At 37.0% G+C, this 5,747-nt stretch overlaps 1 long non-coding RNA gene across 2 annotated transcripts; it reads right to left on the bottom strand.

Annotated features, from left to right (window-relative positions):
* Window positions 1-595: 595 nt before the first annotated feature.
* On the bottom strand, window positions 596-4,026 carry LOC147494591 (uncharacterized). Of its 2 annotated transcripts, XR_015198668.1 has the most exons (4): window positions 3,582-3,809; window positions 2,653-3,061; window positions 1,883-2,492; window positions 596-1,138 (listed from the first exon to the last, which is right to left on the bottom strand). It is a non-coding gene; the product is annotated as an uncharacterized LOC147494591 (long non-coding RNA). The 2 variants fall into 2 exon arrangements; XR_015198667.1 differs by lacking the exon at window positions 596-1,138 and having other exon boundaries at window positions 1,666-2,492; window positions 3,582-4,026.
* Between the last annotated feature and the right edge of the window lie 1,721 nt (window positions 4,027-5,747).

Here is a 5,747-nt window from a genome sequence, read left to right as displayed (position 1 = left end):
TTTTTAATGGCTGAGGTTTAACGATTCTTATTTATGAAAGTTTTTCACTATTAAGTCCTTTAATTTTTAGTTTAAATTTATAATATTAGCACGCTCACTTTTCCAATTCGACTAATTCAAGTTATATTGTATTCGATATTGAAAAAAATAAAACTTATTTGTCACCTTTGGAGTAGGTATTCGTATCATAGCATTGTTTCGTTTGCTGACCTTCAAAAACAAGTGAGTAAATATAATCATTACCTATCCTCCCTTACTATTATTACAAACAAATTTAGCAAAATAAGCTAACAATTAACAAAATAATAGGTAATCAGCTATTTCCATACTGCAATAAGTGGATGCCCTGAACATTCTACAATGTAAATACTGGACAGTGTCTTCCAAATATTAATGAGATAGTGAGTTTCTGCTTCAGTATTCTAATGCCAAATACAAGATGATCTTTTAATTTATTGTCTGAGTGAATATAGTTTGGGAGTAAGATTTTTTATACATAATAATAAAGTGAAAAAAAATTATATAAAAACGGTTCCCGTTCGTTGAACAGGTCCAAAAATCTAGTGTATATTGATAGCTAATGATTCATTGCATATTTTGTTTGAAGAGTTTATGTTTTTCTATTTGTTTTTAAAGAGATTTCAAGCTCTCAAATTTTGATCTAGTACGTATTAACATAATATAAAGTACTCTAAGGTAATGCATGTCGGATCAGGTTGTCTTTAATTGAGTGCTTCAAACAATAAGCAAACAACTGACCGATGGGATGCACCGACAAAAGAAACTTCAAGACAGTGAACTGGGTGCATGAAAAGCGGCGAGCAACCACTGGTGCGTCCAAGGTACCATCTTATGAGTATTACAAAAAAAAAAAACTCCCTTTCAATAATTCTATTGCTCCGACTCATGTTTTGTGACTGAGCTGTTGTTCATGTGGCTGAGGTGACATTTGTTGTTGATGCGGCTTCAATTGAAACATGTTAAGCTTGTTAGTCTGTTGATGCTGTTGTTGGAACATCTAGGGGTTCATGGATAATTGCTGAGCAAAGCTGGAATTGTGTACTTCTCCACCCAACTGTCTTTGTCAGAGCCCGCCTTCTTGGTCGTTGGACTTCCGCAGTCAACGCCTCATTTAGACCTGCCATATTTGACACACGTCAAACACCTATTTTACTGAAAATTTAGATTACCTATTAGTTTATTCATAGGTGAAAAGGTCAATTAAATGTGTCGCTAAACTGTTCGATTTGGTTCCATTGTCACAGACACTTAGACCCCAAATCAATTCAACACAAACAATGATAGTTAACATTTCATAATAAGTTTTTTTTTTTTTTTCAATTTCGAAGTCATAAAATCAGATAAATGATAAAATGAATAAATCATCAAAAAATAAGAATGGGGTATAAAAAAAAGTTTAATAGGTCTTTCTTTCTTCTTTAGTTTCTGAACACACGACACTTAAAACATGGCCATTGAAATCCAATACACAGTATGCAAAGTGAAATCAACATGCCCTATTAAAAGTTATTTAGCAACAATGCTAAAACTGTGTTATACCAAATCACATCATGTTACCCCATTCCCACTACTTGAACAACATGCACAAAAAGTACCACAAATCGAAAATGCATTACTACTAATACTTTTTGGAAGAACGTAGAATATTAAAAAATTCTTCTAGGCTATGAATTCAAGAACTTGAGATAAAATCCTTATAAGCTAAGATTAAGAGTGCACCAAACCATGGGGACTCCTTCATAAAAGTTAAAGAGCGCGAAGCGCATAAGAATTATAAGTGAATATATTCTCCTCGCTTAAAATCACATGCCACATCATTCCACTTGAATAAACTTTCGGACATTTAAATGAGGCTTTGTACCTGGCGATACTTGTTAGAATCTGAAAGGTTATAACACTACATGGAGTTGATGGTGGAATGTGGGACTCGAAGGATCTCTGGTTGTGGCATTATTCCACCAAGAAACCTGGAAAGAACTTTACCGAGTGCTTCCTTCAGCTTTGGTTGTCATGTGTATATAGTACATATATACAATGTCAAACTGTCATCGAAAGTGTAGTTGGCTACTTTATAGAAGTATTCTGCATATTCCCCGAAGTGATCTCGCCACCGATATTGGACTTGTCGTAACATGCAGTGTGCTTTGTGAGATTTTGTTTGTAGCCATTATTAAAGCCTTGAGAAAATGAATAGGTTCCAAAGAAAAATCAGAATATGAACAAAAGGTCAATAGCATATTACCATTACGCAAGATGATACTTGCTTTCGGTGTGCTCGATTACCTACCAAGTCGGATATTATTGAAGTAGAAAATAATGGGTTCAAATCCTACTGGTTAGCCCGCCAAAAGCCATTTCCATTTGGTTCTTGAGCTAAAATCCATCAAGAACGGAATTGTCTAGTTACAACTCTGACTGCACCAACACCACTTGTGAAGTTGACAAATGCATACCCAAGGTTATACCCAGACCTGAAAATGCAACATGAATTGCAAAAAACCATTACAGATGAACAATTCCAAAGTTTTAATTTACTGACGAAAAAAATATATTGGAACAGTGTTTATCACTAACTATGAAATTTGAGGTTACAACTTGACCTAGGGCATTCCTATAAGCGATTGTAGTTACCTTCAAATTGCAACAATTCAGCTGAGTCTGCAAGTATCAAAATATGTCTGAATCCTCTCCCATCTTTTATGAGTTCCTTACCTACCACTTTTTTGGTGATTTACATGTGAGTTTTCTTCTAAATTTCTATTCTTGTGTCTACATCTGATCTCGAGGTCGTTCATGCGCTTCAACGCCTTTGTTACGCTTGTTGCCGAATAAAAGCACGCAGCTTTAGGAAGCGACTTGTTGATTTTTCTTATGTAGATTTTCCTGCACATCAGACATATGAAATAACTGCCTCTACGCAGCTTCATGCATCTTTGTTGTCTGTTTATCAGATATTATGAAGCTTTTTAGCACGGTGACACTCCCCTTATGTCTCCGCTTTCCAATTGTCATCTTCCAGTCCCAATTTGATCACTCACATCTGAAGATGAAAAGAATTATTCTAGTATTTGCCTCACTTTGTGTTCATTATGGTAAAGCAGAGAAGACAAATGACTAACTTTTTTCCTATATTATAGATTCATTTGTATGATATTATAAATATCTTCAAAATTATATAGCCTCATGCATTTTGGACAGATGCAAATGTAGATACGATGATCACCAATAAAAATGACCCACCCCAAGGAAAGTTCATTTAACCCTTGCTAAATTTTCTACTTATCCAAATTATATCAAATTCTCATAGTTGGCTTATTTCTTCCAAACTACCCTATAACAATATTGACATAAATTCGAAGACTATACTCTCCATGATCAATAGAAATTAATTATGAGGCAAGTTTTTTCATCTTTTTCTTTATGTGATACCCAAATAAGAAAACTTGAAAACAAACTTGCAAAATAAAAGTGGAGAATTGGAGAGAGAGAATATTACATTGGCAATAGAAACCTGAATTTAGACCAAAACATAGCATTAAGAAGAAGAAGATGGGGCATACCTTAAATCTCGATAGGATTGTTCCGGAATTTTTTTTAGTACTGTATTTCTCTTGTTTTGTTTTTTTTCCATCAAATTGAAGTTTGGAGAGATTGGGTTTCTGTTGACATGGAGATAAGAGGATTAGACAGGTAACATATAATGAGTGATCCCGGCCATAAGTTGTTTGTTCATCATCTTGGAATTGTAGTATAGAATTGTTCATCATCTTGAACACATCATCTTCTATAATTTTGACATCACTCTATCATCCTTTTTTACCTCGTCCATAGACTTAACTTCGTCATCTTGAACAATTTCTTAGTTTAATTTTGGAAGAAGAGATGAATAAGAGAGAGGGTTTGAAGAGATGATTTTTTTTTTGCAGAGTGGTAAGTGTTTTGTAGATTTGAAAAAATAGTATGGAAAAGGTTTTTATTTATTTTGGGTTACGAACAATTGAAATCGGCAAAAAATGACGTAGAATTCCTTTTTTTATGTAAAATCTGATGTGTCATTTAGAGAAAAAGGGGGCGGAAAAGGGAGAGCATTCTCAACTACTCAATATTAATGGTCTTTGAAGGGGTGCTGGGTTTTTTTTTTTTTTTTTTTTAATTAATAAAGATAACGAAGTTTTACAAATAGTTAGGACAAGCGTGCAAAAAAAATGACATAAAGTCCTTTCGATGGCAAATCCTATTCTCCTAAATACAAACTCGTTGGAACCAAATTTGTCATTACATTGCAGTCCATAACTTTCTCTAATCTCTTAAGGAGCTCAACAGGATTGGGCCAAGAAACCAAAAGTGTCAAAACCGAAAGGAATGAAACAATGTTGGTTAGCTCTACAAGCCTCCCTCGTTTTCTCAATTTTTCCGCCACGCTTCTATTAGTCATTCTCCCACCTCAAAGACTCCATTCCCAAGCCCTACCAACGGAGAGGCTCCATTAATGCCTTCCCTCGCACTAACCGTAGACCAATACATCTGCGCAGGCGAAGTCGACCTTCCCTCATTGGGATCGGTGAGAAAATTCTGGGAGCTTCCTTCTTCACTTGTACCCCAGATACTCCAAAATGCATCACATAAAATATCTCTTTTTTGATCATGTCGGTATTTGAAACCCGAAATACCTACAATGTCTTTGCATGGTCCCCGAAAAGCATCTAGTCTACTTTTTGCAAACAAATATGTACCACCATCAAAGTACAAAGGAATCATGAGACGGTCCACATCAAGAATAGAACGATACTCCACCGGGCGACATAATACCGGCCCAAGTCCCTCCATCTAATAGCCAAGAGAAAATCCTTTTGCATGTTCCGACCGCAAGCATCCAATAACCGCTTTCACGAGTAGATAACACAAACTCCCTCAAGATACATACCGAAAAACGCTTCTTTTTTGTGGTTTTGAGGGGACGGTAGCATTCACAAGAAGAGAGTTAACATCAAAATCGGGTTAATGCACTGCTAGCAACATCAAGAATCTCATCCACAGCAATTACAACTCCTAAGAATGTGGTTCAAAGCTCGGTCCCGACAACGAGAGGCCACAAAAGCAAAAGCGAGACATCGGTGGGCAATAATAAATACCTAACCCACCCGGCGTAATGGAATGCCACCGCAAATCACCGGGCCGGGGCCAGAAACCACCAATATTTTGGAGAACAACACTTTAGAGATGCCGATCAAAAGTCTTAGTCATCTCGAAAAGAGTCAGGTGGACAAGTACGAATCGCCAATACCAACTTAGAAAGCCCGGCAAAGACAAGCTCGTAAGAAGCTTCACAAATCTTCCAAAATAGCTAAACGGTCCATCAAACTCATAGCCTTTTCAACACGCCATGCGAAGCAAGGCCCATGACAAAGGATGAATCGGTCTTGACCGACCGCACTTCCAAGCAACTTGACCCTTCAAGGAAAGAGACACGGAGTGAAGCGGCGTGGATCCGTGATGGCCAAAATATCTCGCTTTTAGCCACATTAAGAACCAACCCGTAAGAAGGTCCATCTTCTGAATAATACCCAAAGCCGCCGCCACTTGCTTCAGATCTCCGATCGAGTCCCGCCATCTCTAGTACCAAGCTGTAATAATAACAACCGACTACATCCGTAGAATCGGGGGGATGCAACACTAGTGCAAAGAGAAGGGGACCCAAAGGATCGCCTTGTTGGACCCCGTGTGAG

This window comes from Coptis chinensis, chromosome 6 (assembly GCF_015680905.1).
Source record: "Coptis chinensis isolate HL-2020 chromosome 6, ASM1568090v1, whole genome shotgun sequence".
NCBI classification, from domain to species: Eukaryota; Viridiplantae; Streptophyta; class Magnoliopsida; order Ranunculales; family Ranunculaceae; genus Coptis; species Coptis chinensis.
The sequence above is the reverse complement of the archived record's forward strand: the minus strand, read 5'-3'. Positions and strand labels throughout refer to the sequence as shown.